This window comes from Antechinus flavipes, chromosome 2 (assembly GCF_016432865.1).
Source record: "Antechinus flavipes isolate AdamAnt ecotype Samford, QLD, Australia chromosome 2, AdamAnt_v2, whole genome shotgun sequence".
Lineage (NCBI taxonomy): Eukaryota > Metazoa > Chordata > Mammalia > Dasyuromorphia > Dasyuridae > Antechinus > Antechinus flavipes.
The window spans coordinates 665127053-665140208 of NC_067399.1; the positions used below are offsets into that span (position 1 = coordinate 665127053).

Sequence of the window (13156 nt, forward strand, 5' to 3'; positions counted from 1 at the left end):
CTTTTTTTGTTTATGCACTTAGCAAGTGTCAGCCATATAGTGCTTAATAAATTGTTTTTAACTTGACTTAGTTGTGAGTTTTCCCCAAGAAATGATTGCTCTAGCTCTAAAAAAAAAAAAAAAAATACCCAGACTTCTAAATTCAAGATCATGTTGTGATCTTATAAGTATAAGAAACTCTTCTGATGCTGAATCAGATCCTCTTCCACAATCTGTAGTCTTAAAGTTGTCTGGGGCATTGAGAGGTTAAATGATTTGTTCAATCCTACAGCCAGATGTGGTGCTTGAACCTAGGGCTTCCTGACTCAGAATCAAACTCTTTGTCCACCATGGTATGCTATCCCCTTAGGTCAGAATAGTAGAGAAAAAAACCCCATATGGAGTGCCCAGGGTCCGATCTACCTGTAGCACTATAGCAGGTGCTTTCAATGGTTTTGCAAATACCTATTGCTACAACTCATCCAGTGGGACTCTTGCTGTCCTAAAAGAAAAATGAGGGGATTCAAAGGAAGTTCAGTGAGCTTTCATTCTTTTACTAATGTTTTTATTTAGCTGCACCAAATTATTTCTGCCCTTCTGTAATTGAGATTGTTTTCAAAGGAAGGCAGAGGATTTGACTCCCACAGATGTTAGAGGAAGGCTTGTCACTATGCAGCGCTCTGAAAACATACCACTTAATAGCTCAACCTTTTAATCATGCTTGAAATTTATTTTCTGGCAAATAAGAGCAAACCTATTTATATACATTTTATTTTTTTAAAAAGAGAATAGACTACCCCACTCACTTCTGCTCTGCCATCAGATTGCATAGAGATAGATTCTCATCCTGCGTCTCACGCAGAAAATTCAAATAGTTGGAATTTTAATTTTGCCCGTGCTCAACTTTTATAAGAAATTGGGAGGGAATACGTGGAGGCCAAAGACTGATTTAGAAATCAGTCAAGACATATCTAAAAGTTAGTCTAGACTCAGCTCACTTTCTTTCCCAGATTATACCTATAGGCCTGGCTAGGAATAACTAACTGATGTTTAATCCCAGGCATATGAAGGGACTTTGCATATTATACTCTTTCAGTTCTTTGACATATAATAAGGCTTGTTTAACCAAAATTTTCTTTCCCCCTAACTTTGAATGAATAAAGGAAAAAACATTTATTCAGTCTTTGCTATGTGTCAGGTACTGGGGACACAAGACCAAAAATGAAATAGTCTTGCCCTTTGGGGAGCTTAAATTATCCTCATCTTCTTCATCATTGTCATTATCATTTATATCATGCTTTAAAGCACTGTTCAAAATTATCTCATTTGAGACAATAACCCCATGACAGATGTACTTTTATTTTCATTCTCATTTTATAGATCAGGATTCTCATTTTATAGATCAGGCTACTACTCTGGGTCACACAGCCAGTAAGTGTCTAATGTCACATTTGAACTCAGCTCTTTCTGATGCCATGTCCAGCACTCTTTCCATTGGTCCACCTAGCTACTGGAGTTCTTTTTCATTCTTATAGAGGGATCCAACATATAGGGGATTGATGGCCAAGGACGGGAGGTTTGATTTGTGAACCCACAAGGATGGTAAATGAAGCCATTGGGTGATTGTTTGGCATTCTCTCTCCACAGGAAATGCTAGTATTGATTCAGATCCTGATCCCAGAGAAAGTGTAGGGAACCAAAAGAAAAAAAAAAGGAAAAAAAAAAGAGAGAGAGAGAGCATATTAACCAAAAAAAAAACCACCACCACCACCAACAACAACAACAACAAAAAACCTGACATAGGAAAGAATGGGAAGGGATAACTGTATGATAATAAAAATTTCAAAAAAAAAACTTTAAAAAAAATGTAGGGAACCATTATACATAAACGTTCATTGATAGCGCCCCTTTGCCCATTTAAGCTCTTTATAAGTATAAAAACCAGTGCTGATCCGTAGCTAAGGGAAGCATTTTAGAGCCTGGGTAGCTCTAGTCAGATCTATCCTACTCTCAGCTTCCCAAGACCAAATGCCATGTTTTCATCTTTAGCCACAGAACCCAAGTACAGTTGCCGTTGCTTCCTGTTGGACCCATTTTTATTGGGCATCCATCAGTAGAGCCCAGGGTGAGAAGCCTGATGTGAAAACAATCACAATAATAATAGTGGACCTCCTTTTTATTTCAGCTGCTCCTTCCCTTAGGATACAGAATTTGAACCTCAATTTCTTTCTTCCAAAGATAAGACATTGTCTAAGCTTTTCTTTGTGGTGGGAGAAAGACAGCATGTGCCGGCAAGTTTTAAGCGAAGTCAAACCTAAAAGCTTATGTAAGATCAATCGAACGCAACACGATCAATAACATATTGAACGCTACACTCTCCAATCTGCCAGTACTAGTATGTGTAATTCAGAAAGGGAATAGTAAGTGTCTAAGTGTCTACTGTATGCAAAGTACTGTTTCTGGCTGTGGGTAGCTAAAGAGGAAAGGGAAAACAGTTCATTTTCATTGTATAGATCAGGATACTACTACTCAGGGTATTGAGAATGGGGGAAGGAAGGGGATGGGCCTTAAATATCTCCAGAACCTCAGATGGAGACATTTCCTTTATCAATGTACAACCATTTTAGAGCCTGTGGCTCCAGGTCCCAGAGTTGCTGAGTGTCAGTAGCAGCATTTGATTCCAGGACTTCCTGATTTCAAGTCCAGTCCTGCAGTCAGTAAATCATGTTACCTGGTGTATGTATAGAGAAGCAACCAGGTGGTCCAGTGGTTAGAGAGCTGGATCCAGTCAAGAAGACCTGCATTCAAATGCTTAATAGCTGCGAGACCGTGGGCAAGGCACTTAACCCCAGTTTGCCTCAGTTTCCTCAGCTGTAAAATAAAGATAATACTAAATACAACCTCAGATTGTGGAAATCCAATGAGGTATTTGTACAGCACTTAGCACAGTGCCTGGCCCATAGTAAGCACTATAGAAATGTAGGCTATAAACTGTTGTACACACCAAAAATAAACCTGGAATCATTTTGAGGAGAAAGATGGAATATTAAGCCCTAGGGGTGAGGTCCCAAGTGCTGCCTAATAAAGAGTCTTAGAAAGCAGTAACATGCTTAGAAAATGAACGATAAGAGGAGTTTCCCAGGATGAAGGGAAGAAAGAACAGGAAGAAGCTGAATTGTAATTAAGAGCAACCTGGGGAAGCGTGAGATGTAATAGGGGAGCTGGTCAGTGGGGGGTTGGCCAAAGAAATAGAAGAACTGGAAGAGAGAAAATGTAAATTGAAGTTGGAAAATGTCATTAGGAGGAACACAAAGAGCTGGCCAATGAGAACTGAGATTGCAGAGTCTTATGACAACGGAGTCTTTGGAAAATGGGGGAAAAAATTGGAGGAGGAGCACAAAGAAAGGGACAAAGAAAAAAAATGAAATGCCATAGAAAGTGGGAGAAAAGATAAAAAGCCTTAGAAAAATCAACATCTTCATTTTTTTATGTCATGCTCAGCTGGAATTAAGCACTTTAAAATCCATTATTCCAACTTCAAAAGAAAGCAGACCTTAGGCCGTCAAACCATCTGTCTGGGACTGCCCAACTGCCCTCATCTTCCCCAGAGGGAACTATGTAGTGGAGGCTTTGGCAACATGGTGGATTTCCAACTGGCTGATTTTAGATGCTTTCTCTCAATGAAATGTCCACTAAGCAGGAATCCCATTTTTCCAACCCTGATAAACTCTAAATTAAAAAAACAAAAACAAACAAACAAACAAACAAAAAAAAAAAAAAACGCAAGATCTTCTCCATTCATTGTCAGAGTCATACCTAGGGCAGGACAGATGGGGCTTCGCTTCAAGGCATTAAAATTGAGAGGTTAAAAATGTTTAAAGTAATTATTTAAAATAATTGTACAATTTTTAAAAATTTACTAAATTTAAATTTTTAATAGCATTTTGATTCTTTCAGCAATGTAGAGTCTACTTAGCAAGAACAATTATATTAGGAAGCTACCAGATGGTGCACTCCCTCTTCCCCACTCCCTGGTGGTTCCACACTATGTGAACTCCTTCCTGGTTTAGCTCCACCCTATTCCTCCCCAGATGGTACATTCTCCAGCAGCCTGGGTCTGTCCTAGTGCCTCCCCCATGGAGACCACTGTCTTAGAGTCTCTCCCAAGTTCTATCCCACCTGCACCGGGCTGCTTTCTAAGCTTCTACTCCCCACAGTTGATCTGAGGACACCTCTAGTACTGTGTGTTTTGTGTATACACACTGCTAATAGGCTTGCATGGAAAGCCTGAAGAATACATCTTGGATGAGGGGCTTTGAGATTTTTGCATCTGCTAAACCTCTTGGGAGTCTTCTGGAGAAGCACCAAATCTACTTTTCCTATTTGTTAAATCTTGTTTTTTTTTAATGTATAAAATAAAATACAGAAGATGACTCCCCAAAACCCCAATTCTATTAAAAGATGATGAAAAGATATTTTTACTTCCACTTTCCTCAGCCCTACATTGAGCCCTGTCCACTTAATAAAAACAAAATGATAATTTTATTTTGAGCTCGAGTTTGCAGTTTGTGTGTTCTAGAATGAGTCCAAGGAGTTCCTAAATAATGTGAGCAAGTTTTTCTGACAGTCCCTGTATAGCTTCTCTCTCTAAGAAAGCAAATGATGCTTTTTGTTGTCTAGGCAGGAATTGTCAAGAATTTGCTTTGGGGTAGAACTCAATGTCATCAGTTACCATGGTATGGCAGAAAGAGCATGGGAATTCCTGTGCAATTATGCTATAATCAAATAATCAGAGAACCAACATCTATTTAGTTCTCCTGTGTGTCAGGCACTAGACTAAGTCCTGGCAGATTAAAAAAAAAAAAAAAGCGAGATGCTGTCCTTTTATTTCAGCAGCTCACATTTTACTATTACTGCTTCTGCCTGGGTCCTGAAGACCTTATCTCTGAAATATAAACTTGCCAGTGACAAACTCCTGGGATGTTTCTGAGAAGACCAGAGATTTATAGCTCAAAAAAAAAAAAAAAAACTCCAGTGATTGCCTAGTTTGTTTTGTTTTGTTTTTCTAATTATTGCCATTTTTTTTTTGCTTTTAGATCACTTTTCTTTCTCAATAGATCTCCCCTTTTCTCCCTTCCCAAAAGGCTTATTCTGTATAGGTCTTGAAGACCTTATCTCTGAAATAAGCTTTGCAATGATAAACCTCTGGGGTATTTCTGAGAAGATCAGAGATTTATAGCTCAAAAAAAAAAAAAAAAACTCTAGTGATTGCCTAGTTTGTTTTGTCTTGTTTTTCTAATTATTGCCATTTTTTTTTGCTTTTAGATCACTTTTCTTTCTCAATAGATCTCCCCTTTTCTCCCTTCCCAAAAGGCTTATTCTTGAAGGTCTTGAAGACCTTATCTCTGAAATAAGCTTTCTAATGATAAACCTCTGGGGTATTTCTGAGAAGATCAGAGATTTATAGCTCGAAAGAACATCAGTGATTGCTTACTTTGTTTTGATTTTTTTAAAATTATTGATATCTTTTGCTTTTAGATCACTTTTCTTTCTCAATAGACCTCCCCTTTTCTCTCTCCCCAAAAGCCTTTCATTATAGCTTAGAGTAAAAAAAAAAAAAAAAGGGAAAAATTAGTTTCTCAAAACAAATCTTGTCCAATATTATATGCAATGTCTCTTATCCATTGTCTTCCACCTGCTCCAGAAAGGAAAGCAGGGGCATTCTGATATCTCCCCATTATTTATGATTGTTGAGTAAAATATCTTATCCCTCAGACTCAGGCCTTTGTCACAGTGTAACTCAAAACACTGGATATTTCCCTGAAGGTCATAATAGAATCATCTTTACTGGCCCCTTTTATCTATTAAGTTTGTTTTTAAAAATCTCTTTTTGTCCTGTTAGCATAAAAATGAGTGTTTGAAGTAGGGATGGGGTATTCTGAAATAGCTAAATCGTGTTTTAAATTTTTCTTCTCTTGTTTTCAACGTACACATTTATTTGGATTGGTATGCATAAAGATGTCTAAATTGATGCTACTTCAAGGTCAAAATAAAAGTTTACTAAAGTTATGAGATTATAATCCTGAATCAGGATGTATTGTGGGAAATCTGGGAGGCTGGGCGTGAAACAACTGGAGCTCTGGACACGTGGACAAAGGCGATAAAATCAAAGAACTGTCATGGGTAGAGAGGCAGAAAGAGTGGAAAATCAGAAGAAACCATTCCGAAACTCCCAAGGGTGCTGTGATATGTATTCCTTCAAAATTACTTTAAAATGAAGTCTTATCAAGTAAATTTTTAAAGGAGCTTTTTGTTTGTGGGTTTTTTTTTCTCTCTGCAGATTCTCAAACCAATCCACAGAGAGAAATAGTAGCAATAATAATTGGTATTTTTATAGGACTTTTAAGGTTTACAAAATAATAGATGTTGATAGATGTAGATCAAATATATATATGTATATATATATATACACACACACACACATATATACAGGCTATGTATACATGCATATACATACAGGATACATATCTGGGGGTCATTATATAGTTATATGTGCACATATGTATACTACCATGTATGCACACAGCTGGACATGGCCTACATGTGTGGTTGTGCATGTTTGTGCATATATACATAAATATATTATAGATACCTCCATTTTTTTTCCAGCTACTTCTCTTGATAAAGGATGGCAAGCAACCTTTTGTGGTAATAAAAGACTTAGCTTTATACATAGAGGCCTTGGATTCAAATCTCACCACTAGTACATGTATAGTCATAGGCAAGTTATTTAATTCCCCTGGACTTGTTTTCTAGTCTGTAAAAATGATGGTGTTGAGGTAAATGGCCTTGGAAGTGACTTCTAGCTCAAGATTTAAGGTCTCATGATCCTTTGAATAGGAGATACAAGTCCTCTGATCATTGTAATCAGAGGCTGAAAATTCTACTATATTACAGAAGAACGGCACCTTTCCAATTCCCTGCTGGGCTAATGAGATTTCTGAATCCGAAGTTGGCTCTCGGTCCCTTCCCCCCTTGGGGGTCACAGCTGCATCAGGAGCCCAGGAAGGAAGAGCCAGATGCCAGTGCTCCATTCTTCTTCCTTCATTCCTTAGTTCAGGCCCACAGAATGTTAACACACTGACATGTGTTCTGAGATTCCACAAAAGAGAGATAGAGACAGAGATTGAGAAGCAGAGAGACAAAGAGAGGTGAAAGAGACAGAGATAAAAACAGATAGAGATAAAGAGACACACAGAGACAGAGAGAGCCATGCATGCAGAGAGATAGAGAGATAGAGAGACACACAGAGACAGAGAGATATATAAAGAGGAAAGAGAGACACAGTGAGATGGAGGGAGGGAGGAAGAAAGAGAAAAGAGGAGAGAGGGATAAAAAGAAAGAGGTAGAGACAGAAAGAAATGGAGATAGAGACAGAGACATACAGACAGAGGGAGAGACATACAGAAAGAGAGAGAGAGAGACCCAGAGAAAGACAGAGATAGAGAAAGACACAGAGACAGAGAGAGTGTTTTGGGGACAGTGTTGATATGGGGGTGCTAGAAACAGAACCCTAACTGCCAATCTATCCTCTTGCTCACTTAGGTTTTCCTAAATTAAACAAGATAGAAAACTTGATTAATATTGAAATAGAAATAGAAATGTGTGAAACTGTTCATTGTGTTCAACATTGGTTAAAAAAAAATCTGCATTCAAAGATAAAATGCCAGAAAATGACAGTTTCACAGAGAAAGGCTTATTAATACTAATTGAGATTAATCTCATTTTTACTGCTTAGTTATTCTGAGCACTTTGTTCTTTTTAGCATTATTCTCTCCTTGGAGTATGTTCCAATCTAAAGAGCACTTGTCTAGAAAATAAGACAAGGCACCGATACATGCATCATTAATAGGCAGTGGTTTGAAATAAATAGATAATCAAATCTGAAGTTCAATATTGCTGAAGGTGTGCATGCATAGAAGTGGGAGGGAGGGAAAGACAGAGACAGAGACAAAGAAAGACAGACAAACAGAGAGAGAGAGAGAGAGAGAGAGAGAGAGAGAGAGAGAGAGAGAGAGAGAGAAAGGTGGGAAGGAGGGGAGAAAGAGAGGAGAGAAACAGACAGACATTATCTGGGTGACTTTGACCAAATCCCTTCCCTTCTGGAGACCTCAGTTTCTTCATCTGTCAAATAGGGAGATGGGACTAGTTAGCCCCTGAGGTGCCCTCCCGATTAAAGCTGTGATCCTGTTATTCTGGAAAATCCATGTATGCTGAGGGAGAGAGAGGCCATTCCAGGTAGGAAAAGGAGAGACACAAGATGAGAAAGTTACTTAGGCGTTTAGGAAGCAGAGTTCAGTTTAGTTGGATTGTGTGGAGAGGAAATAAAGCTGGAGGCGTCATGTGGTTCCAATTGGGGAAGGGCTTGAATCCCAGGCAAAGGAGTTTGAATTTATCAGTAATAGGGAGCCATGGAAGATTCTTACCCATGGCTCTGTCGAACAAAGATTATTAGTCTGGCTGTACTATGAAAAAATCGGTTGTAATTTGGAGGGAGAATTGAAAGAGCACCTGTAAGGAGGCGTTCCTCAGAGCTCAGGAAGTTGTGTTAAAAAGTCTGTGCCCAAAGAGAAGCCCCTAGAATACTGGGAAAGGAGCTGAAGATGGGTAGGCTGGAGAAGATAAGACATAAGGCTGTGTGACAGGCTATCTTCAAATACAAGAAGAGTTGTCATGTGGGAAAGAGAGCATTATTGTTTTCAAAAGAATTTTTTAATTTTAATTTTAAGTTTTATTTTTTCTGCCCTATTTGCAATGGACAGTATTAGATATAAGGAACTGAAGTTACAAAGAGACAAATTTATCGACCAGTTAGTCACTAAGCATTTATTAAGTGCTTTCTGTGTACTAAATATCTGGGGCTATAATTTCAAAGAGTGAACCTTAAATGATTGTTGTCAAGGAGCAGCTTCCTAATCATTACATCAGTCAAAAATGGCGTAGCTGCTGGGAGGATGGTGAGTGCTCTCTCAGTGGAGTCTTCAAGCAGACTCTGGATGGACGGCCGCTTGTCACATATGTTATGGCTTCTGTGTGGGTTGGAGTGGCTTGTTCCTGGAGTCTCTCCCAGGTTCATATGCCTAAATATGAAAGCATCTCAAAGGGTATCATCCAACCCCCTCCATTTAGAGATGAGTGAGACCCAAGAATATTCTTTGACTAGCCCCAGATCACACAGGGAGTGCATGGAAACCAAGAGGTTGTCTTGGATAGCTGAATTTCCAGGCCAGCTCTCAAAGAGTTCTTGAGCTAAGCAGAAACCCAAACTGAGGAGCGAGTAAGGAGAGAGCCATCAATAAACAGCAAGAAAGAAATAGTCTCTGCTCTCCAAAAACCCTCATCCTATAGAGGAAGACAACAAATGTGTATAAATATATGCCAGTTGTTTACAAAATGATTATTCATAAATGGGGAAAAGGGAGAATAGTTAGAAGCATCTGGGTGGCTCTTCCTTAAGTAGGAAATGGTTTTGGAATAAGGTACTTTTTAAAGTAAATGAGATTTTAGGAGAGGAACACAAAAAGGGGAGCATTTCAGGCATGGGGGAACCATTTGTTAGAGCATCATTCCTGATCTCACCTCCAGTGTAAGGTAGGTGATTTGGATAGGGTAGACCTCTGAAGAAAGGGCGTCTCCATTCATGAGGAGTGTTCAAGCTTGGGCCAGTGCTCTAAGTCTGGAGGGATGCAAAGGCTGCTGGTAGAAAGGAGAGTTATTATAATTGAGATAAACTAAGGCACAAATCCTTTCTGTTGCTCTTTGAATGCCTGAACAAGCCTGAAATTGTCACCAGATTATAACACTGGAGTGTTCTCATTCTTATTTCTATTTACGGTCCCAGGGACTCCATTTGTTCTGTGTCTATATTTCATGGTCCAGTGATGCTCCTGATACCTACATGCCTCATCCTGCCATGGAATATAAATCCTCCTGCTCTGCAGTAGCCGGCCCTTAGCGTATGGCCTTCCACCAGCACAGAAGCATCATTCCCCTAGAGTATAATGAGAATCTGCACAAGCTACGCTCTCCTTATTCAATATCGTTCAGGAGAGCTGTGGGAGTAGGGGTTTTCCAAGGCTTTTATCAATATCAGCACGCTGGACTAAAAATAAGAAAATGTAAGATAATTGTCAAAGTTAGTACTGGGAAGCTAACAGCTGACTGATTTTTGAAGGCGTAGGTAGGCTTCCGGCTGTGGTCCTATCTATATAGACTCCTCACTCTTCCCCTGGCCCCATGGGATGCCTTCTCTGCAAGAGATGCTGAGTGCAGGGGTCCGTGGTAATTGTAGAAAGTAGCTGAAAGAGCAGGGAAGAGAGGAAGAATTCCCAAGACGTTGACCCTAAGCATACAGAGCTTCCACACATTCTGCTGAAATTACATGTTAGCGTGTGGCCCGAACGTAGCTCTCCATGTCCCAGGGGGTGTGGGGGCAGGGAAGAAAGCCTGCAGAGACAGGAAGATCCGGAGAAAAAATCACTCTGGGCTATTTTTTTTCTCACTTAATTATACTGAGTATGTTTTTAGCAGAAAATCTCTAATAATCTTTATTAAAGCAATGAGTGACTTCACTCACCAATACTCTTTTGAAGGTCAAAGTATTAAAGAAATGAATGTATTACGTTAAACCAAAAATGAACAAGAGGGAAGTGAATTATGTCCTAACAGTGTGGAAAGTGTTCCTCCCTGTTGCCACCAAGGCCCCAAACCAAGAGAAAATGGACTTAGATTGCAATAGAAGAGACTTAGCTTTCTGAAATGAGGAATCTCTGACTTAGGATGCTTGTTAAATCCTGTGAGACATTGTGAGATCTCTCTGTATATGTAATATATATATATTTATATATATTTATATTTATATTTATATATACTTATATTTATATAGATAGTGTATATATATTCTAATATATAGATAGAGATCAGTGATTTCATCAATACAAGAAGCTTCTGGTGAAGAAATCTTTCTAACAATGCAAACTGGCATGTCCTGCAACTAATGAACTTTATTATAGATAACTAGATGGTTGCTCCAAGGTCAGGTCTTTGACCACCATATCACACTCCTCTGTTCCTTCCTTCCCTCTTGTATGTGTTTATTATCTATCCATCCATCCATCCACCCATCCATCCATTCATCTATCCATCCATCCATCCATCTATCTACCTATCTCTATATACACATACACATATGTTATAACTTATAATAAATTATAATATATGCTATATGTACCATTATTATTTATGATTTTTTTTGGCTTTTTGTAATAATATATTGCTAATTATTAAACAACAGTATGAGAATCCTTTTAAGCAATGACCTTGTCTAGTACATTTAAAATAAAATCTACATTACTAAAATTACAATTTACATTTTTTTCGTTGACAGAGCTGCTCTGTTATAAAGAGGAACATACTTGTAGCTGATTATCACATAATGCCCTTTGGCTTTGACAGTGACAGCAGAGCCAAGAGAATTTCCCACAAGTAGGAGTAGTCTCTGATGCTCTCTTCCTCTCATGGGAAATCTGAGCTTCTTATTGTGTTGGACCTAAATAACCCACCCTGAGCTCCAGCTACTTCTCCCTTTATCATGAAGAGATATGTGGTTTCTCCTTCTTGGACTATTCAGGCCTCAGATTCTGGCACATACTATAATTGTGGTGTCCTATTCTATCCACTCTGAAGGAGTTTAAATAAGTCTTAGAAAATGAAACTGGTAGGATAGAGGAATCATAAACCAATATTGTCAACCAAGTCACTGTTGTAATTGTATGTATTTTTATATCTCTCTGGAAAAAGGAAAAATAAATTACTTAAGAAATAATAGAGAAAATAATACAACCCACTTCTTTTCTAAGAAGAGTCAACAAAGACTTTTCAATACTCTTGGTACACAGAGTTCTCCATATTTTGGGTAACAGATTAACAAATAAACTTAGGTTCCGCCCTCAAGGAGCTTACAATCTATTCAAATGAATTCCATTGCCTTCCTCTGATAATTATTTCCTATTTATCCTATATATAGTTTGCTTTGTATATATGTGTTTGCTTGTTGTTTCCTCTATTAGGATGCAAGCTCCTTGAAGACAGGGACTGTCTTTTGCCTTTTGTGTGTTCATCCCCTATGTGTGACTGCTTTTAAAAAAAAAGTTTTTGAATTTATTTTTTCTCAATAGTATTTTATTTTTCCAAATATACGTCAAGATAGTTTTGAAGATTCATTTTTGTGAGACTTTGTGTTTCAATTTTTTCTCCCTCCCTTTCTTAGCTCTTCCCTGCCCAAGACAGCAAGTAACCTGATATAGGTTAAATATGTTATGCTTAGCTTCTTAATCATACATAGTAGATGCTTAATAAATGTTGGTTGATTGAGGATACAAAATAAATATTTATTATGTATATACTTATGTATGTACATGTTGAATCCAATAGAATATCAGATCCATGAAAGCAAAGGCTCTTTAACTTTGTCCTTATATACCCAGCAACTAGCTTTTGTTGTTGTTGTTGTCGTTTTTTGTTGTAGTTCAGGCATGATCATTCTTCATAACTCCATTTGGGATTTTTTTGGCAGAGATACTGAAATAGTCTGCTGTAGAGGGCCACAGAACTCTGGGTGAGGTATGACTCTTCAGTGCAGAGTTCCCCCATTGTCTGTGGTTCTCTACAGTCTGCCCTTTCCTTCTTCAGCTCATTTTACAAATAAGGAAACTAAGGCAAAGAGCTTACCCGTCTAGTTTCTGAGGCTGGATTTGAACTCAGGAAGCAGGTATCACTTAGCTACTCCTCAGTACCTAGCAGAAATCCTAGTAAATAGTAAGTACTTAAAAATGCTTTTTAGTAGATAAGCAAGTATGTAAATAAGCAAGTATCAAAATGTGCATTTAAATGACAATTACCAGAGGACTTTTAGAAGGAAATGTGAGCCAGTGATTGTGTTCCAGGTGTGGAGGGTGGTTGGTTAGGCACTCCACTGCTGACTCTACCTCCCACCCAACTCTATGAAGAGTTGACTGTTGAGTTGGTTGTTCACTGAGTTAATAAGGTGAGCCTCTGGTTTTCTTGGAGGTGGGAGAAGGGAAATAAGATGTGGAATCCAGAACAAAGGGCTTTCAGC

The 13156-nt window shown here is 38.5% G+C and overlaps 1 protein-coding gene and 1 long non-coding RNA gene across 4 annotated transcripts in view; both read left to right on the forward strand.

The window, feature by feature from the left end:
• ANK3 (ankyrin 3) overlaps window positions 1–13156 on the forward strand; it is a 347827-nt gene that overhangs the window by 64647 nt on the left and 270024 nt on the right. The window lies entirely within an intron of this gene.
• Window positions 5060–5564, forward strand: LOC127552136 (uncharacterized). Its single transcript, XR_007951269.1, has 2 exons — window positions 5060–5138; window positions 5367–5564. It is a non-coding gene; the product is annotated as an uncharacterized LOC127552136 (long non-coding RNA).